Below are 22,482 nucleotides of genomic sequence, written 5' to 3'. Positions count from 1 at the left end.
TGTTGGCAGTCACCTGTCTAACAGGGCGTACCCACCAAACGCGATGAAAGCGATTTAATCGCGCGACAAATGAAATCGCGTCGCGCTAGACGCTCCAGTTTTGACGCCGGTCCAATATGCCAAAAAACGCCTCATCGCGGCATCGCGTCATCGCGTCGCGCGACGAGCCCGCCCAAACAACAACATTTCTTCCGCCATTTCATTCTCTCGTCGATCATGGCTGAGATAACCACCATCGCTGCACTGTATCTACTCTGGAGAAGTTCCCAGCTTCGTCTGCGGGCTAGGCGCCGACGTCGGTTCTGGGTGCATGCTACCCTACGGAGGCGGCGTGAGCTCGGCGAGTTCCACCGTCTCCTGCAGGAGCTGCGCCTGGACGACGGCCGGTTCCAGCGGTACTTCAGGCTGACTGTTGCCCAGTTTGAAGACCTGCTAACCAGGGTTGGTGCCAGGATCTCCCGCCTGGATACCAACTATCGGCGCTCCATTCCAGCTGCGGAGCGCCTTTCCATCTGTCTCCGGTGTCTCCTCCATCTTCTTCACTGGAGCGGCAAGCCGGCAAAAAGCGAGGGAACACCAGGACGTCCGTACGTCAGCACGTCGGTGACGATCTCAACGCTGATAGGCTGTCGTGGCGCGTCTTCACGCGAATTCGCCGCAAAAGTTCAGTTATTTCAACTCGAGCGATGGCGCGATGAAGCGATGGCGCGATGAAGCGATGAAGCGATTTTTCGCGTCCATCGCGCCGCGCTATCGCGTCCATCGCGTCGCCCGGCGCGATGAAGCGTCTAATCGCGTCTTTGCATTGACTTTACATGTAATCTTGTCGCGCGATGAAGTTTCATCGCGTTTGGTGGGTACGCCCTGTAGGAGGACTACAGGCTCCTTACCCAAGTAAAGGTGTGTAGCCCGACATGTAGCCTACTTTAGATCAGGTTTAACAGCAACTACTAGTAGTTGTGCAGATGTGTATTTCTATTATGTGATATCATGGGTTTCATTCCTCCATACAACTCTGTTACAGCTACTGTGTCCTGCAAGGACTTTGGTGTTGGCACAGCCATGGTTCCAGACCTGTTTCACAACCACTCCAATAAGGAGACCATCAAAGAGAGCTCGCCTGGACCCGGTAGAGGAGGAGGATACTTTGGAGGGCAGCTCTTCCTTGACTTCAGAAGAGCTTGATATGACCCTGCAGAGTCGGCCACGAACAGTTTGCGTTTGTGTTCTGAGATAACTGTGAACTTCAACTGCTGATTAATTTGACAATAAAGTCTTTACAGTAATTGTAAAATGTGTCATGGTTAATATTACTGAAGTAATGGTCAGGAAGACTGCATAATATGTTGCATAGAGGGATTTATTTTTTATAAAACACAATTGATAAACAAACAACAGACTGCTGTATTCCTCTTACATGTAAAGCACCATAACCAGCTGTATATATATTTCATGCGTTTTGGAGAGAGAACATTCAGACACGACCAGGATGTCCCACCATGCAAGCCTCTTCCTCCTCCAGCTGCTGCATCCGTCTTCTTACCTAGTGTGAATCATGATCATCGTCATGTTATGTGAATAATAATCTCAACAGACAACTTGGTGTAACAGACAGTAACATTACCCGTGGTGTCTCCATGCAGCAGACATGTTCAGTGTCTGAAGGCCCACTTAGTCACCTAGATGAATATAGTACAGACTTTGAGCATTTCAACAACAAATCTTGTTAATATGGTAACCTGACGGACTTTGCTGACAAGCTGAGGTGTAAACCTCATGTTTGAATTTTGTAACAGTAAATTTGGCACGTAATGTTGAGATGGAGCAAATCACGTTTATAAAACACAGCACACAGCCTATAATTCACAATTCAGCACATAATTCTGGAGGACGACATGATACTGAACAAATCCCATTCCTTGTATATCTTTATGTGTAGAGGATCAAGTTTTTAATCCCGTTAATGTGATGTAAACAAACTGCCCGCATACAGGATGCTGTTTTCATCGGGTTTTCATCCGTTTAAATATAATGTTGCGTCCCCATTTGGAAAACATGCAACTGTGAATTGTCAACAACACGGCACTACTAACAATATTAATTGTTGCCGAAAATAGCTCACAGATACGTTACTTATAGAGCGAAGAACGCAGCATTAGCGTCATTGTGCTTAGCGCTAGCTACGCTAACACACATCGAGTTACCGTCTAAAACGTTACACAGACATGTTAACTAACCATCCAGGTTCGTCCTGCTGCATCCGCGGCGTAGAACTTCTACGGGAGCTGGTCCTGGTTCTGGGTCGGAGTCCGGTTCGAAGCGGTACGGCTGGACCGCTGTTAGTTTGTAGCGTAGAACCATAACCATGGCAACAAGCTGGACGCGGACAGCACGGGGCGGAGAGACACAACCACTTCCTCAGTAGGAGCGGGGTCGGGGGTCATCTCATTAGCATAAGGCTACACCCCGACAGAATCACCCGTTTGAAAAAGTGGGGTAAAAAAGCTGAAAATGAGGAGTGTGATCCACTCCGAAATACATGTTCCGATTGTTTTTTCCAGTTGAGGAATTCAAAGACCAGGTTTGGAGACATCAATAACTTATATTAACTTGTGGAAAAATAGCATAATAGGGCCCCTTTAAGTCGGAGAGATGCAAGGCAATGATACTGTGTGAGGTCAAAGAGACAAGTGTATGCCAATGGTCGGAAAGAAACTGGATGTTAGTTCTTGTATTTTGTGACCGCAGCTCATGAAGGACATTCAGGGGCACCGTAGCACCCAATAGCAAACGTAAGGGTGAACTTCATCCATTTAAGTCCAAGCCATCAGGATCTAATCCTCCCAGCTGGCTGCAATGTCTCTAATGATGTCTTCCTCTCCTCAGGATGCCTGCAACGTACAGATGATGCCAGCTGCCTCTGATCTGTGAGTACTGATGTGTCCTTCACTTTATAGCTGAGTAGATGAAAGCAAGTGTATCGGCGGGAGACGAGGTCTGGTGACAGACTGGTAGTGGGCTGGTTTACGTTGTGTTATTGATACCACTGTCACTGTAAGTTAGTAACAAACCATGAGAAGAGGAACATCACTGATGGCACTGATGAGATACCCTGACACTACTGGAAAAGGCTGGACAAATTTAGTAACTGATTAAAAAAAAACATTATTTAATGTACTTTTTTTTTTTTTTTTTAAAGGTCTGCATGTTCTTTCTCTGCTGATGCAAATGCAAATTGAATGTGAAGATGCACCACTTAGCAAGTTGCTGAAACAATTGACTCATCTATAAACAGCTGCTTTTCTTTATCTCCTTTGAGAGTAAAACAGATATCTTTAGGTTTTGGTTGGTCAAAACGAGCAATTTTATACATCACATTCTTTTGGAAATGATGGACATTTAATTTACAAAACAAATAATTGCTCCTAGTGGTGTTGGGACTATGAAATTCATGGACTCCGTGTTCTAGTCCTGGTCCATGTGGAATGTGTCCTGAGATAACTGCTGTTGTGATATGATGCTATAAATACAATTGAATTATAAATTAATAAAGTAATTGTGAGCTACAGCCCTAAATGTAGTAACAAAGGAAATGTTCCCATTCAAGAGCAGGCAGATCAAAGTATAAACTGTCTATAAGACATGGATGTAGTCATTGTGATGTCACCCATTGATTTTTGGACTATAGTTTTGATGCCTCCAGCCACATTAGACAGCTACCTGTCAATCACCAGGTAGTCCCGCCCTAAAGTATCCCCTGCTTTCTGGTCTGTTTGACTCTACCGTAACGTACTAAATGAACATCATGCAGGATTGAAGAAGACTTGAAAGAGATTGAGACCATAAACACATTTGCAATGTTTACTGAGAACATAAATCAGGGGATTGGTAGATGGGTCAAACAAACAAAGGAATTTTACTCAGGGGGCCACTGAGCCACATGACATTATTTGTTTCTCACCGGGTGATGAGTGAACGCTGGCACGACTTGCTGCCGCTGCTCGCCGGTAGCTTTTTTTTAACTTTTTACTTCCCAGACTTATTTATGGTCCTGACCTAAATTGACAGTACAATTGCCTTCATTTGAAATACTTACACGATTTGCCGGCACTATCGTCGATATTACCGATAGCTCACCTGTCCTGTCCCGGCTTGAGCCTCACTGGTCTGGCCGTTTACGCTGCCTGATTCCTCCTACACAATGTGGACCGGTGCGACATACATCTTGTCTGTCTGTGTCTGGCTCTTTCTGTTGCACCTGCAAGTGACGGGTTTGCTGCAGTACTCGGCCGCTGACCTGCTCCGGCTGCGCTGTCACCGGCCTGGACCTGCGCCAGAGGCACCTTACCTCCACCCGGACATCACCTTCCAGCCTCTCCGGAAATCCCGCCGGAATTCTCACCATAACAGCTCAACAACATTAAAGTCCATTTGGTCCAGCTCACGACGCCGGCCTTTTTGCCCTCCACGCTCAACCAGCCGGGCTGTCGACCACAGAGTGTTAGCCCGCCTAGCCCGGTCGGCTAGCACCACCACCAGCTGCGACAACACCTCGCTCAACTTTGCTCTGCTCAACATCCGCTCACTGACAAACAAGGGACACCTCATCCAGGACCTCATCACCGACCGTAAGCTAGACTTTCTTTGCTTAACCGAGACGTGGCAACAGCCCAAAGACTATTCTCAGCTGAAGGAATCCACTCCTAGTGGGTTTGTTTACACCTGTCAACCCCGTGGCTCCGGCCGGGGAGGTGTCACAATAATCTACCACGAGAACTGGAAAGTCTCGCCGCTGTCTGTCCCCGCCTCTGGCTCGTTCGAGTCTACTGTCTGTGAGTTGTCTGGTCCCACCCCAACCATCATTGCTACTGTTTAGCCCCCCGAAACCGAAAACTTTTTAACTGACTTTGGTGCTTTCCTCACATTATCCTCTCTCGCACCACACATAATACTGCTGGGTGATTTCAATATCCATATTCTGGACTTAATCTGCTGCTCTGGTGTCACCCCTCTCAACATTACAGCTGATGAACTCCCCATAACTGACCACTTTCTCCTCTCATTTACAGGGAAGCTCACACTCTCCTTCTTTAAAACACCACGCCTCATTGCATTCCGGAACATTAAGAACATTAACCCTGCAACCCTCACTTCAAGTATCCACTCCTTCTGCCTCCCTGACATCAACCACCTATACAACACTGGACTCCATAATATTCTTAATTCTCTTGCACCGTTAAAAAACAGATCTGTTTCTTTCACCGTCTCCGCCCCTTGGTTCACCCCCGATCTCCGTCTCCTGAAAGCCAAAGGTTGGCAACTTGAAAGACTCCATCGTAAAACCGGTCTCACTATCCACAAAGTAATGTACAATAACCACATCCTACGCTATAAAGACTCCTTTGCCAGCACTAAAACTCACTACTACTCCAGTATAATCACTGCCAATGAAGGAAACTCCAAGTCACTATTCTCCCTACTTAACAATATCACCAAACCCCAGGACTCTCTCCCCCCTCACTTACACACAACCTCCTTCTGCAACTCCATTATGTCCTTTTTCACTGCAAAAATCAAAAACATTCACCAGAACCTTAGATCAGTCCCTCACCCCAGCATCTCAGCCGATTTACCCCCTCCCACACACTCATTCTCCTCCTTCCAGCTCCCCACTCTCTCAGAAATCACAGAACTCATCCGGAAATCTAAGCCATCTACTTGTCAACTGGACCCCCTCCCCACACCACACGTTTAAACCTGCCTCCCTTCCCTGGCCCCCCTCATCTCTGCCATCATCCACTCCTCTCTCACTACTGGAACTGTCCCTACATCCTTTAAAACTGCTGCCATTATCCCAGTTCTGAAAAAAAAATGTCGCTGACCCTTCCAACTTCAACAACTTCCGTCCTATCTCCAATTTACCCTTCATCTCCAAAATCCTTGAAAAAACAATCGCCTCCCAACTCCATTCTCACCTATCCCACAATAACCTGTATGAACAGTTCCAGTCCGGTTTCCGCCCACTCCATAGCACTGAAACAGCACTCATCAGGATCACCAACGACCTCCTTATGGCATCTGACTCTGGACTCCTCACCATCCTCCTCCTCCTCGATCTGAGTGCAGCGTTCGATACCATCTGTCACACCACCCTCCTCAACAGGCTATCTCACCCACACTCCATTAGACTGGTTCACATCTTACTTCTCTGGCCGCACCCAATTCATTAAACTTAAGTCCCTTAAATCCATCCCCTCCCCAGGGCTCTGTCCTGTGGTCCCTCCTCTTTATCATCTACCTCCTTCCCCTCGGCAACATCCTCCGCAAATTTAACTTTCACTTCCACTGCTATGCTGATGACACCAAGCTCTACCTCACCACTGAACCCTCGTCCTCCCTCCCGCCCACCTCTCTCACCGATTGCATCTCTGAAATTAAAACCTGGTTCACCCTTAACTTCCTTAAACTAAACAGCAACAAAACCGAGGTTCTCCTCATTGGCACCAAATCCACCTTATCCAAAACCAACAGCTTTTCCCTCACTATTGACAACTCCTCCGTTTCACCCTCCCCCCAGATTAAGAGTCTGGGTGTCATACTTGATAGCACACTTTCCTTTCAATCTCACATCAATAACATTACCCGGTCTGCCTACACAGCCTTGTCACTTCGCGTCTGGACTACTGCAACTCTCTCCTCTTTGGCCTCCCTCACAAATCCCTCCATAAACTTCAACTGGTCCAGAATTCAGCTGCCCGCATCGTCACACGAACCCCCTCCATCCACCATATCACTCCTGTCCTCCAACAGCTCCACTGGCTCCCGGTTCAGTTCCGTATCCAATACAAAGTCCTTCTGGTAGCATTCAAGACCATCCACAACCTCGCCCCCCCATGTCAGACATTAAGATGGCGCCAGTGTGTCAGGCGGGCCGTCAGCTGCTCCAACTGTTGTGTGTGTTTTTGCTGTTTCTAACACTTTTTACACAAACTGTGAACACTCTGCTGGTGTATGATCGTCAGACGCTACTAAATCTGAGAATCAATGCTCAAAATCTCGTCAGATCCGACTATTATGGACAAAAAAGTGAGCCTCATTTCCTATCGGATATCCCTACATACCTCCGCCGCACTCTTGAGCCGCGTGCGCAGCGAAAAACGGCACCGGCGCCGGGGAAAGCGTAGTGGCTGTCTTGTGAGGCTGAGGGTTGGTTTGGTGACCCTGGATCGTGGTGGATTTGGTGCTGGACATCGCCTGTGTGTCTCTCAATGTTCCCGGGAACCTATTGCTGCCTGTTTGGTACCGGTGGCTGGCTCAGATGTCCTGTTCCATCCCCGTGGACCCTGCTGTCCTTGTCTGAGTGAATCTGGGGAACCTGCGGCCTCTGTGTCGGGCCTCCTCGTCAGCTGTTCGCCCGGACCCGCCAGCTCCTGCTAGGTTTGTTCTGGTTAACGCCAGATCACTTGGAAATACATCATTCATCCTAAAGGATTTCTTCATATCCCGGGAACTGGATTTCCTCTTCATCTCCGAGACTTGGCTGAGTGTTGGTGAGTCGAGTGTTCACCGAACTTTTACCCGACGAGTGCTGTTATTTTAACTCTCCTCGGACGTCTGGCCGAGGAGGAGGAATTGCGACTGTTTTTAAGACTGACTTTAAGTGTAAACAGATATCGCTGTCATCCTCCTTCACGAGCTTTGAACAGAGTTTTTTCACACAGTGTTGTGCGCTGTGGTTTATAGGCCTCCGAAACATAACAGTGACTTTTTAACAGATTTCTCTGTGTTCTTGGCTGATATTATGCCTAAATATGACCGGGTCCTTATTGTTGGAGATTTTAATATTGATGTGTATTGCCCTGAAAACCCACAGGCGCGGGACTTTTTAAACATAATTGACTCTTTTAATCTTGTGCAGTCTGTACTTGGGCCTACACATGAACGTGGTCACACTCTGGATCTTGTTTTATCTCATGGGTTGCCTGTTTTTAACCTGGAGATTTGTGACGCTTTCTTCTCTGATCATATGCCTGTGCTGTTTGAGGCTGCTGTCTGCTGTCATACAGTTAAACCTCGCGCTTCTGCTCGCAGATGTCGAGTTATTAACCCCTCCACTGCTGCCCACTTCTCGGCTGCTTTCGGACAGAGCTGCGTCATTCATTCCTGAATCTGTGTATGAGGATACGGAGGCTCTTAATTCATGGTTTCTCGACACCTGTCAAACTGCCATAGACATTGCGGCACCATTAAAGACCAGACTGCGTAAAACTACATCGGAGCCCTGGCTGAATGAAACGACCCGTGCTGCCAGACAGGAGTGTAGAAGAGCTGAACGAAAGTGGAAAAACGACAAATTACAAGTGTCTTTTCAATTGTTGAGGGATGCTTGGCGTAATTACCAAAACAATGTGAAAGAGGCTAAAAAAAAAAAATTCTGATGTTGTTCTGTTGAATTCCCACAAGCCTCGTGTATTGTTTTAAGTTATTAACTCTGCTCTGAATGCACCACAGACTGTTGGAATAGAGGTCTCCCCTGCAATGTGTGAAAAATGTCTCCACTTTTTCTTTGATAAAGTGTCTTCTGCCAGAGCACTTATTTTACCTCCTGCCATTGATCCTTCAGTCTGTGTCCCCTGCTCTGCTGAGTTGGACACATTTGAACCTGTGACCCTGTCCTTCCTTCAGGAGACTGTTGATCATTTGAAGCCCTCGGGGTCCCCTGAAGATACTGTCCCTCCCTGACTTTTTAAGGAGGTTTTCCAGACTGTTGGTCCATCCTTCCTCTCATTGATTGATAGCAGTCTGTCCTCTGGAGTGGTCCCTGCTAATTTTAAGCATGCAGTTGTGCAACCTTTGCTGAAGAAACCTGGGCTTGATCCTACAGTGATGACACATTTCAGGCCTATCTCTAAATTGCCTTTCCTTTCTAAAATCTTAGAAAAGATTGTGCATTCTCAGCTCATGGACTTTTTAAATGAACAAGATATTCTTGAGATTTTGAGAACCATCTGTGTCAGCCTTGATGACTCTGTGTCCTCCACTGCTCCTCTCTCATGTGGGGTACTGCAGGGCTCTGTGCTTGGCCCTCTTTTATTTTCCCTCTATCTACTCCCTCTTGGCTTGATTCTCAGGAAACATGGCATTTCCTTTCATTGTTACGCGGATGACAGTCAGATCTATGTCCCCCTTAAAAAGCCAGACCTCTAAAATATTAAGCCACTCTTTGACTGCCTACATGACATCAAAGCCTGGATGTCTTTAAATTTTCTTAATTTTAATGAAAAAAGACAGAGGTCATGGTCTTTGGTGGCGCTTCTGTGACCCCCCTAGTTGACCTGGGTTCTTTGGCACAACATCACAAGCCAATTGTGAACAAACAGGGGGTAAAGGTGAACGCAGAGCTTAAATTCGACAGCCAGATTAAAGCTGTGGTGAAGTCACGGTTTAATTTGAATTTTAAACCGCTCCTCCAGAGACAACATTTTGAGACAGTGATCCACGCCTTTGTGACCACTCGGCTGGATTACTGCAATGGACTTTATATGGGGGTTATTGGGTCCTCCATTGCCCGTCTTCAACTGGTTCAAAATGCTGCTGCACGTCTTTTAACTGGCACAAGAAAGTTTGAGCACATTTCACCTATTTTAGCTTCCCTCCACTGGATTAATTTTAGGATTAATTTTAAAATCCTTTTATTTGCTTTTAAAGCCTTGAATGGCCTTCCTCCACCCTACCTCTCTGAGCTGCTACATCCCTACACTCCCAGCCGCTCTCTCAGGTCAGCTGACCAGCTGCTCCTGACAGTGCCTAAAGCCAGGCTGAAGCTCAGAGCGAGCATTTGCGGTCGCAGCTCCAAGACTTTGGAACGGATTGCCGCTGCACATGAGACAGGCCTCTTCACTGTCTCATTTTAAATCTCTTCTTAAAACCCACCTCTTCTCTTTGGCGTTTGACACCATGTAGACTGTTGATTTTATGTGTATATGTGCATACTTTTTACCTTTTTATTTTTAAATTTTATTTTTATCTTGTGCGGGCAGTGCACCCTTTTATTTTCTTTATTTGTATTTGTTTTTTAATTATTTTATTTGAGTTTTATCTGATTTTATCTGGCTTTATTTGCGTTTTATCTTATTTTATTTTATTTTATATTGATTCTATCCTATTGTGTCCATCATTGTTATTGCGCTTCTGTTGTGCGGAAATGTATTTATTTACTGTGAAGCACTTTGGAAACCGTTGTGTTTGTTTAAATTGTGCTATATAAATAAAGTGGATTGGATTGGATATCTGTCCGACCTCCTCCATGTTCCCACTCCCTCCCGCTCCCTCCGATCCTCCTCCTCCATACATCTGTCCGTCCCCTCCGCCTGTCTCACCACCATTCAGCCGCTCTGCTCCCCGTCTCTGGAATTCATTACCACCCCAACTCAGAAACATGGACTCGTTTCCCTCATTTCAAATCACAACTCAAAACACATCTGTTTAAAACTGCATATTCCATTTGAAGCCAATTGCTCCGTCTGTCTTAATCATTCCTATTTTGTATTTTATTTTATTGTTGTTTCTTTGTATGTGTACCTCTGTGCGGTGTCCTTGAGTGCCAAGAAAGGCGCCTTTGAAATAAAATGTATTATTATTATTATTATTATTATTATTATGTATGGCGTAAACTTGTTACAAGTATACTTATTTCAACCCAAATCATGAGTACTTTCCATAACCCTAACCAAGTAGTTCTATTGCCTTAACCTAACTGCCACCATTTCAAAAAGTTAACCAGATGCCAACCTTCATCACCCAATGGCTTCCACCAATGCTGTGCATCTGGCAACCTCTGCAGTTTGTTTTTGTGTGTGTTTGCATGTGCTATCTGAGCCTCTTCATGACCTTCCCAAAGTACTGCCATACATACGTGCCATGCTCCCAGTCATTCACCTGTTGTGAGAAGTTGAGCATTCACCTCTGCAGGGGAAAGGTGGAGTTTTGGGCATGGCCTGCAGACATTTTAGGAAATAAAGTGATTTGTGTATATTTTGTGTGTGTGTGTGTGTGTGTGTGTGTGTGTGTGTGTGTGTGTGTGTGTGTGTGTGTGCTGTCTTCCTCCTGCTGAGCTCGGCTGTCTGAAGGTCATGCCATCCCCATGCTCAGCTTCATGGAGAACTGCCAATGCTGACGGCTGCTGCTGCTGCACTGAGTCTGGCTCATGCTTCCCCAACTGTAGGGCATTGATTAAGTGACAGAGATCTGCCTCACCTGCTGTAACTAGCCAATACCAATACAGCAGATGTTCCAGCCAGCCAATGCCGAAGCAGGGAAAGGCTTGGCGAGGCTGGAAACAAACTGGCAGCCAGCAGACAAGTGTTGTTGTTTTGTTTTTTATGAAAAAAAAGACAAAGTATCATGGAAAAGGAGTAGAACAAAGAGTGATAAGATGGAGGGGGAAGAAATGAAGAGAAAATGTTAGGAAGAGTGATGGGTAATGACACATGGCTAGTAGAAAGAGATGGGAATAGCGTCAGGGATGAGCAGACTTTAGGGAAACGGACGAGGAGACTGTATTCGTGATCACACACATACCTACACACACAAATATTTTGAGCTCTTTCAGGGTGCTTTAATGAAGCTGTCAAGATGAAAAACGAGCTAGTCAAATCTAATAACTCGAGAAGTTAAGAAGCAAACTTTTCATGCAGAACTGTGGAGGAAAGTAGATTCTGTGCTGATGAGTGCGAGAAGAGGAGAGGAGGAGTATTTGTCAAGAGTTGAAACATTGATCGTATTGCTTCAGTGCAATACCAATATGAAAGGGATTTACTGAAACATAGATTGATTTTCTGTTCAAACTACAAGACGCAAATTGAAGTAGAGTCATTGAACCATAATATTCACAATTGATTTGTCATGAGTGGGTTTTTCTTGCTTTGGTTTCAAGTGTTATTTTGTAGTCTTTCTGTCTTGAGTTGTCACGTGTTTTTCTTGTCTTGTCTCCGTCATGACTGTGGGTTCTTGTAGTGTTGGTTTCCTGTTGTATTTTGTAGTCTTGTGTTTCCACATGCTTTGTTTCCTGTCTTGATTTCCCTTCCTTTTTTCTGTCTCCCAGCTGTGTCTCATTGTCTTGTCAGCCTTGCCTGTCGTTCTACCCAATCACCATAGCCTGCCCTTGTGTCTCCACACCTGTCTGTCGCTGACCTAATCAGCCCTGTGTATTTATTCTGTATGTTTCTGTTCTGTCTTTGCTTGATCGTCCTGTGTAATCCCGAATGTGTTCACCACCCGATCTGTCCTGCCTATGTCTTTCTCTTTAGCTACTAAATGCTCCACTGGATACACTGGCTCGTCACTAGATTTCTTTGTTGCTTTGTTGTTTTATTGGACGCATTAAAAAAAAAAAAAAAACAATTAGCTGAAAGAGGCTAAAGCAATGCTTCAGGATTGGAAAGTAATTCCATGTGTATAAGTCACTACAAGAGACCAGCTGACACACAGCTGTCATTTGAGCCACTGTCCTCATCAGAGTACATTTTCAAAATATGAATAGCAGGAACGGTTATTTAGTTTAGCACAAAGAAGTGGAGGGAAACAGCTAGACTGACTCTGCCAGAGTTCAAAACTAGGCCCACCAGCACCTTTTTAAAAAACACAAATTAACATGCGTTTTCATTTATTTGGTGGCCAAACTACAACCCACGGGCCAACTGCGGCCCACTGATGCAAATGGACACTACATATTTAGATTGAATAGAGACTATTTTAAACCAGAGCACTTGGCATAGAAACCAGTGTTGGGGAACTAGCAGGAGCAGATTCGGCTAATAATAATTTATATCAATATTATTGATATTAATAGGATTATTAATATAATTAATAACACATGGGGCACATGGGGCACCACCCTGAAATCAGGGAAAAGATAACTGAGCCTGTTCTCAGTCTCATATAAAGGGGGTTTGTACTCAAATGCCAATAATTAATAACTATTAGCATATGAATACAAACAGTTGAAGGATTTGTGAACTCTTTGCAGAGAAGAGGTTGATATCATTCGTTCTTATACAACATTAATAAACAGCAGCATGTTTAAAAGGGGGTTTAACAATAAAAAAAATACAGTATACTAAGTGGCCTATCTAACTAAATACTATACAAGTGTGTGCGTGTTACAGTATGGCGGCTGTGGGTGTCAACAAGTCAGCCATGTGGAGTGGGGGAGTTCTTTGTGGGAGGCCGTGTGGCAATGCCTGGAGAACCGGTTTCTATATACGTGTATAATTAGTGTAATATATGTAGTGCCGTTAGGAAAGTTGGATTAGTGAGCATGCAAACTGTCCGTTCTAGATCACTAACAAGTGAACTGAGGTTACATCTACATTTAGGGAATTAAGCAGACGCTTTTGTCCGAAGCCACTTACAATAAGTATATTTGTCAAAAGAAAGAAACCACAACATACTGTATCATTGCCAATAAATTAAGAGCTAATAAATAGAAACAAGTGTTAGGTCCTCGTCTGAGTAAAGTAGTAGCTGTTCATCAAACATACCTTAAGAACAACAGTGATATGATCAAAGTGCTATAGGTAAGTACATAGAAGTGCTATTTTTTATTTGGTTTTGGGGGGGGGGGGGGGGGATGTTAGTGGGTCATGCTATGCAGAGTCGAGGTGAAGTCTGAACAGGTGAGTCTTGAGCCTTTTTCGGAAGATGGCAAGTGACTCTGCTGTCCTGACATTGATCGGGAGTTCGTTCCACCACTCAGGCGCCAGAACAGAGAAGAGTCTGGACTTTGCTGAGCGACATTTGTTTGATTTCAGCGATGGTGGTACCAGCCGGCCAGCTGCTGGCTTCGGGCGTGTGGTTTGATCAGTGTTTGAAGGTAGATGGGTGCCGTTCCATTGATGGCCTTGAAGACCAGTGCCATCATCTTGAATTGGATGCGTGCTGCAACAGAAAGCCAGTGGAGGTCACGGAGGAGGGGGGTCACATGGGAGAATTTGGGTAGATTGAAGACAAGGCTTGCTGCAGTGTTCTGGATACACTGCAATGGTTTAGTCGCTGAGGCCGGGAGTCCAGCCAGGAGAGAGTTGAAGTAGTCAAGGCGGGAGATGACCAGTGCTTGGAGCAGGAGTTGCATTGCATCCTTTGGGAGGAAAGTCCGAATCCTGCAGATATTGTAGAAGGCAAATCTGAAGGATCGGGCCACAGCAGTGATGTTGGGGGTGCAGGATAGTTGGTCATCGAGGATTACATCCAGGTTCCTCGCAGTTGACGACGGCAATACTGTGATGCCCTTGACAGTGACCGACAGGTCCATGCGAGGGCAGTCTTTCCCCGGGATGAAGAGGAGTTCGGTTTTATTCAGGTTAAGCTTGAGGTGATGCGCAGTTGTCCAGGCAGAGATGTCTGCCAGACATTCCGAGATGCGAGTTGCAATATGAGTGTCGGAGGTTGGGAAAAGAGAGGAATAGCTGGGTGTCATCTGCGTAACAATGGTAAGAGAATCCATGTGATGTGATTATAGAGCCTAGTGATCTGGTGTATAATGAGAACAGAAGCGGTCCTAATACTGAGCCCTTGAGGGACACCCATGTCCAGAGAACAGGGTTTGGACATAGATACAGCAGATAGGTCAAGGAGAATGAGAACGGAGGAGTGGGATGAAGCTCTGGCGTCTCGCAGGGACTCTCTCTCAGTGGAGTGAGCAGTCCTGAATGCTGATTGATTAGGGTCAAGGAGGTTGTTCCGTGAGAGATAGGATGACAGTTGGTTGTAGGTGGCACGTTCCAGGGTTTTAGAGAGGAATGAAAGAAGAGATACAGGTCTGTAGCTTTGGATGTCAGCAGCATCTAGGGTGGGTCTTTTTAGGCGTGGCTTCACTTTAGCCATCTTAAAAGCTGCTGGAATTAATCAGGTCAAGGGAGCAGGTGGTAGCACGGTTAGACGTAACAAGTGCGTGAATGACTTCAGAGAGAGAGGGCTAAAGCTGGTAAGGCCATCAGAGTTGAGAGTTGGGGGAGATGTTTTCTGGGAGGTTATAGGAGTAATTGAGGAGCTGTGTAATTTACTTTCTTGGTAAAGTAAGTTGCAAAGTCATCAGCAGTAAGGGAGGAAGGAGGGTTAGGGGTAGGAGGGGTGAGGAGGGAGGAGAACATGGAGAAGAGTTTCCTGGGGTTGGAGGAGGAAGAGTTGATCCTTGACAGGTAGAAGGCAGATTTAGCTGCCGAAACAGTTGAGGTGAAGTCTGAGAGGAGGTGGTGGTAGTGAGCAAGGTCCTCATCCTGGCCCGATTTCTTCCATTTTCTCCCTGCCGCACGCAACACTGATCTGTTGATTCGCAGAGATTTGGAGAGCCAGGGAGGGGAGGGAGATGATCCCGCTGGTCGTAAGGTGGGGGGACAGAGAGTGTCCAAAGAAGAGGAGAGTGAGGACATCATGATGGAGGAGGCTTCCTCAGTAGGCATTAAGGAGAATTGTTCTGTGGATGGTAGTGAGGAACGAACAGTTGAGGAATGAGCGGAGGGAGAGGGGGATTTCAGGTTGCGGTGGCTGGTGACAGTTGGAGGCTTAGAGGGGAGGGATGTGGTGGACTTCATGGGGAGGGAGAAAGTGGTGGTCGGACACTGTGAGTGGGGTAACAGAGAGTGCCGAGATGCCACAGGATCTTGTGAAGACAAGGTCAAGTTGGTTCCTGACCCGGGGAGAGTGTGAGGTCAAATGTGGAGAAGAAGTCAATGAATTCAGATGAGTGCAGCTTTCCTGGGTGGATGTTGAAGTCACCAAGGATGACGAGTGGTGTGCCATAATCAGGGGAGCAGCTCAGGAGGGCATCCATCTCATCTAGTCACGGAGAGGACCAGGTAGGCAATGTGTCTCAGGTGAAGTTGCTGGGTCCCGTATGGTTGGGACAGATCCTTTTACGAGGGTCAGTGTCGAGGCAAAGCCAGCTTTGTACTGACCCTCGTTACTGAAGCAGTCCGATGTGAAGTGGTTCGCACACACATACAAGCTAACACGCACCGTAGCCGGCACATTGTCATTAAAAATGGTCTGTTCTTCTGTAGCTGGGACAGAATATAAGCACTAATGTTGATTTGTACAACAAACAACAGAGCAATTTGTGTGTCAAGCTCTGAGTGACGACATTGTGAAACACCGCTATCTCACTGCTATCTCAACACAGAACACACCAAGCTTCACCTGATGACTGCCCCCCTCTCAGATATCTCATATCGCAGAGGAGTCTGCAAATCACTCCCTTCATTGCGACGGGAGCTGAATCTGAACAGCCTGTAGGAGCACTGTTGTACCAGTGGGGGGGGCTGCAAAAGATGATTGGTTGACCTCAGAGCTCTACCAGGATTACGGACAGTTAAAAGCTCAGATAAATACGGTGGGGCAAGGCCATTAAGAGCTTTAAAAACAAACAATAAAAGTTTAAAATCGATTCTATAAAAAGGACAGGAAGCCAATGAAGGGAGTTAAGAACAGGGGTGATGTGCACACATCTGTTAGTGTTAGTTAAAAGACGGGCAGCGGCGTTTTGCACGAGTTGAAGACGATTAAGAGAGGACTGGGAGACGCCGACATAAAGTGCGTTGCAATAGTCTAGCCGTGAGCTTATTAGGGCATGGAAGGCTTTCTCAAGATCATGTCTGCTTAAAAACAATTTGACTTTGAAAAAACTAGTCCTGACAACAGTGTTGATGTGCTTGTCAAACCTAAGATAGCTGTCAAAGGTCACTCCCAGATTTCTGACAGTTGAACTCAGTTGTGAAGAGAGGGTGCCAAAGCCAGACATCACGGTATCCCCAAACATAATGTATACAGTTTTATCATTATTTAGATGGAGAATATTTTTGGCCAACCACTGCTTTATATCGCCAATACAATCAGACAATGACTGTTGTGCACTGCCGGTATTTAGCTTCACTGGCAGATAGATCTGCAGATCGTCTGCATAGCAGTGGAAAGACAGGTTGTGCACAACAGTCATTGTCTGATTGTATTGGCGACCATGTACAATGAAAAGGGAATAGGGCCAAGAATAGATCCTTGTGGGACTCCACAGGAGAGAGGAGCACTTGAAGAGGACAGGTCGCCCACCGACACGGAGAAGGTTCTGCCGGACAGGTAGGAGGTGAACCACTCCAATGCGGTGCCACGGATGCCAACGTGATTCCTGAGACGTGACGGGAGTACTGAATGGTCCACTGTGTCGAAGACTGCCTTAAGATCAAACAACACTAGGACACCCGGGCACTTGGCATCCACAGAGAGAGCGATGTCGTTGTGCACCTTTAACAGTGCAGACTCAGTGCTGTGACGAGACCTAAACCCAGATTGGAATTTCTCCAGGACAGAGTTGTCTTCCAGAAGGGACTGTAATTGAATAAAAACAACTTTTTCTCACACCTTAGAAAGATAGGGCAGATTGGAAACAGGTCTAAAATTTGACAACACTGAGGGGTCAAGATGAGGCTTTTTAAGAAGGGGCATTAAAGAAAACAAGGAGACTGGGCCCCACAGTATCAAAAAACATTTTCAGCACTTTAGCAGGGACGATATCCAATGGGCAGTTTGTAGGTTTCAGAGATTTCACCACGTCACCGAGAGAAGAGAGGGAAACCAACTCAAACTGGTCAAACATCAGAATGGACTGGGGCAACGGACTTTTCTGAGAGACTCCACTTTGTCAACAAAGTAATGAATAAAATTCTCACAAGTGGCTGCTGAAACATCAGTAACAGCAGAAGTGCATGGGTTAACAACAGCGTTAATTGTATCACACCTTTGGACAATGACTGCTGCTAGAAATAATATTAGAGAGGTACTGAGATTTTTCTTCACGTACAGCTCTCTGATAGTCAGTGAGGCAGTCCCTTAACATTTCCAGAGACACATGTAGTTTGTCCTTCTTCCATCTGCGTTCCGCCTGCCTGCAACGTTGCCTGATGACACGGGTAGCGTCGTTCAACCAGGGGTCCTTTCTTGGCTTGACAGATTTTTGCCTAAAAGGGGCAATAGAGTCAAGAATCCCAGCAGGTGGAGTGGAAGGAGGAGAGAAGCAGATCAGGACAGAGAGGAGAGGCCAGGCCTTCCAAGGCACACAACTGTGAGTCCTTGAACGCAGTCGTAAATTCATCGGCCGTGGTGGGAGTGATGATACGCCGCCAATGGGATGGAGCAAGAGGTTTGCTGACTGGTTGAGGCGCTGTCAGTTCAAAAACAGGGAAATGATCTGAGATTGCAGTCTCAGAAATCTCCTTGAGGGAAACTGAGAGCCCAAGCGAGATGAAGAGGTTCAATATGTGCCCAAGATGGTGCGTTGGTTTATCAACTGATTTAATTAAATTAAAAGTTGCCAGCAGGCTTTTAAAGTCAGTGGCGAGTTGGTCCGATGGGCAACAGACACGTTAAAATCCCCACAGATCAGGAGCTTGTTATATTTAGGGAGAATGTCAGCCAGAAACTCAGAACACTCCTGAATAAAGCCCTTATTATATTTTGGAGGGCGACAACTGCACACAACACAGGACTTGCAAACTCCACCACAAACAATTGCAGTTCAAAAGAGGAGTATGCACCTGTGGGAAGAAGCCGACATTTAAAACTGTCATTGAACACAGCAGCAAGTCCCTCCCTCGCCCGGACAATCGCGGGGAGCTGAATAAAGCATAGCTGGGTTGGAGGAGCTCTGAGAATGCGCTGTTTTCACCTGGTCTCAGCCAGGTTTCAGTCAACAGGAGAAAATCCAAGGAATACGAAGTAAAAAAAGTCATTCAGGATAAAAGTCTTATTAGCCATGGACCTGGTGTTGATGAGGGCCATGCGAATCAAACGCCCATCCGTCTGTTGGGAGGCTCGGTTTACCAGACGGAGAATTTCCAGCGCACAGCCCAGTCTGCGGATTCTCGCGGGTCGGCGGCAGGGAAGCGAGTACCCTGCCTCCGGTACGACCAGCAGCAGCCAGCGGTAGGAGTAATCCATGGAGCCTTGGGTGTCTTAGCCTCTCAACCCCTGGAGAGATGAAACAGTGGATGGCGGGCATTGTACGTGGAAGTGGAAGCCAGGTGAACTTTCAGCCGGCATATTACACCACTTCTCTTTCCTCGTCTTCTGCGACGGCTGTTGCGTGGTAACCACTCAGGTAGACGCCATGAATAAGAGGGTACAGATGCCAGAACAGGTGGCAGTGGCTTTGTCTGACCATTAAAGTCCTGGATTGGTATTTTGTCCACAGAATCGCAGATTTTTAAGAGACTCAGGCAATCATACACCAATAGAGATGACACTTTGTGAACTAAAAGCGATAAAAACAGGACAATACACAGAAACTACTGTTCTGGATAGCTCACTTGGTAGAGTTGGTTCCCCGTAAACTGAGACTCAGTACTCACTGCAGTGGCCGTGGGCTTGAGTCCGACCTGCAGCCCCCTTTCCTGACCTCTCCACTAATAAGACAAAAGGCCATACAAAATACAACTATTTAGTAGTGTTGCATAGTTAGGGCCCATATATGCCCATATTCTGCCATTTTTAATTTTGTGAAAAACATGTTTTTGAAAACTCCTACACTGTCCATCCGATTTATACCAAATTTTATGTGGACCGTCCTACCAACCTGATCAAAAGTTATCAAAGGTTTTGTAGAATATCCTTGCATTCAGAAGATATTACCCAATGAATATCAGAGGGGCCTGGTTCTGGTAATCAGTACCCATAACTCCATACCCATTGGGCCAATCATCACAAAACTTTGTACACACGATAGGGATAGATGTGTGATATGGGTATTCGGATTGAGAATAGCAAATTGCTGACATGACATCATGAGGTAGGCCATCAACTCGGGTGACAGGTGAGCCAGGAGGCATGTCCCCACTGGAACTGGAAGCGGAGTTAGGAACAAACAGACAACCCCCAACAGACAACAGATCCTTCCAGCCAGTGCCTCCATTCCTGGAAAGAGTTGGTAGCCTCAGGTGACCAACAAATTATGCTTTCTCTTAATGGCACAGCTACAGAGCTGACGTAGCAGATGAACTTCCTATAGAAGTTTGCCTGCTACGTCAGCTCTGTAGCTGTGCCATTCCTGGAAAGAGTTGGTAGCCTCAGGTGACCAACAAATTATGCTTTCTCTTAATGGCACAGCTACAGAGCTGACGTAGCAGATGAACTTCCTATAGAAGTTTGCAAAGCCCCCAAAAATATGCAGCTCCTTTACGGATTTGGGTTGTGGCCATTCCCGACTGCCTTTGTCTTCTTGGGATCCATCTGGATACATCCTTGTTTGATGCTGAAGCCATGGAAGCTAACCTCTGAGACATGGAACTTACACTTTTCTGATTTGACGAAAAGATGGTTCCTCAGCAGTGGCTTAAGGACCTTGCGGACATGGTACACATGTTCGTGGATGGATCTGTAGAAAATTAAGATGTCATCTCAGTAAACAAAAACTAATCTGTTGAAAAGAGGACATCATTAATTGGAGCCTGGGAGACGGCAGGGGCATTATTGAGTCTGAAGGGCATGAACTGGCACTCATAGTGGTCAGTGGGGGTGTTATAGACCGTCTGCCACTCGTCACCCTCCCTGATACAGACCAGTTGCTACGCATTTTGAAAATCCAATTTTGGTGGATATTGTAGTTTGAAAGCCAAAAGAAGCCAAAACAGTTTCTCACTGTCTTCTTGTTTGGCCGCCGGTAATCAATACATGGTGAAGGCCTCCATCTTTCTTACTTACGAAGAAGAAGCCAGCCCCTGCAGAAGACTCCGAGGGGAAAATGACCCCAAATGCCTCTCTGATGTAGTTGTCCATGCATGGCAGTATGCTCAGGGAAATAATAAATTGCAATCAAGAGAAATTACATCCCCTGGTTGGACCAGCACCATGGAGCAAGTCAGAAAGTCAATAAAGAAATCACAAGGGCGATGAGGGGATAGGGAAGTGGCGTTCTTCTTACGAAAAACATCCTTTAGATTGAGGTACTGGCAAAGGACTTGAGAAAAATCTAGGGACTTAGGAGACTCATGAATAGGTATAAGGATACCGGGGAAGAGGCAGGTGACAGAGTGCATCTGTATAGGGTTTTTGACAGGTCAGCCAGGTATTTCACAGTATGACTGGAAACTCGGGAGACTAGATAAGAATCTCACCTCTTCCTGATTCTTACGCCCCAGGCTAGGGGAACAGGGGCACAACACAAATGAAGCAGAGAACGACGTTTCACAACCAAAAAGGCTGGACTTTATCTTTCACAGCTCAAAGTCAACAAAGGTGTATGGTACAAAGGGTGGACAAAGTCAACACAACATAAAACATAAAACAAAGTGAAGCGTCTCTTCGGGGTGAACCAAGGCCAGAATAATAAACATAAGAAACTGTCTTCTCAACCAGACTAACTTGCCCTGGGAGGAACAAGTAGGAGCAAATAAAATCACAATGTCTAATCCTAACTCCCTAAACTAACAAAAACAGGAGACAAAAGGGGGATCAAAATAAATGCCAGTGACACCCTTACATGCTTCTTACCAAAAGAAATATTAAATGCAAAATGTGAGTAACTAAGAATAGTGCCGAAGCACAGTAAAATAGGGTCAGCCCATTTCTGTAACGAGCACACACAAAACAACAAAACACGATTAGTAGGTGAACTAGACACCATATGAACAAACGCTCAGACCAACACGAAACCGAGGAGGAAAGACACACTGCAGAGTGAAAGCCCTCGAATGCTGTCTGAAGACCACTGCTATTTAAAACTGGACCACTCGTCAGGCTCATCGGCTGCAGCTGCGGTAAACCAATGGCTGGCGGCAGGAGGCGAGACCTGTAAATCAGGCAGAGATGGATAAAACACAAAACAGGAGTGCTCACTCAGGCCTACTGACATGTAGTGGAGAGGCGCACCGGCCACAATCAGAGGCACAACTGGTACCCTGTGCAGAACAGGTGCTGTTCCTCCCATACAGCACTGGCCTAAGCCCTCCATTGAGGAGGGTGATTAACTAAGACACTCTGGAGCGATCAGTAGGGAATGAAGGGGGTTGAAGGTGAGCGAGTACTTGGTAATAAATCCTCGTTAAACCCTGCAATTCCCATCATACCGCAGGGAGATGACGCTCCACTGACACTGGATGTGGACCTGGAGGTTGGGCTGGGCAGATAGGAGAGGAGGATGAGCTGCTGCTTGAATGTACACAGAAAACTGCTGCATAGTTTTGAGAATCTCACGAAAGTCTGATCATGTCTTATAATCATGTCTTCTTGACGTTCTAGCCTGTCTAAATAGTGTTGAACAGAGGAATCATGACTGGTTATTATTTTTTGCAGGTGTGTGGTCTCAGATGCATTACTGCTGGGTTCATGCTTATGGTTCAGTCTTTCTGTCAGGAGTGAGGCAGGTGTCCGGATCCCAGTTCAAAGCTTGACTGACTGGGATAAACTGGCAGTCTGAAAATCCAAAAGCAGAGGCTAAGACAA

At 46.1% G+C, this 22,482-nt stretch overlaps 2 long non-coding RNA genes across 2 annotated transcripts in view; one reads left to right on the top strand and one right to left on the bottom strand.

The window, feature by feature from the left end:
* LOC311020145 overlaps positions 1-22,482 on the top strand; it is a 128,462-nt gene that overhangs the window by 23,062 nt on the left and 82,918 nt on the right. The window contains exon 2 of the long non-coding RNA XR_014597878.1: positions 2,887-2,927. This is a non-coding gene — a long non-coding RNA (uncharacterized lncRNA). The remainder of the gene's footprint in view (positions 1-2,886; positions 2,928-22,482) is intronic.
* On the bottom strand, positions 1,492-2,639 carry LOC311019530. The gene is made up of 3 exons (XR_014597814.1): positions 2,238-2,639; positions 1,625-1,679; positions 1,492-1,543 (listed from the first exon to the last, which is right to left on the bottom strand). It is a non-coding gene; the product is annotated as an uncharacterized lncRNA (long non-coding RNA).

This window comes from Eutrigla gurnardus (genome assembly GCF_963514095.1).
Source record: "Eutrigla gurnardus genome assembly, chromosome: 10".
Lineage (NCBI taxonomy): Eukaryota > Metazoa > Chordata > Actinopteri > Perciformes > Triglidae > Eutrigla > Eutrigla gurnardus.
The sequence above is the reverse complement of the archived record's forward strand: the minus strand, read 5'-3'. Positions and strand labels throughout refer to the sequence as shown.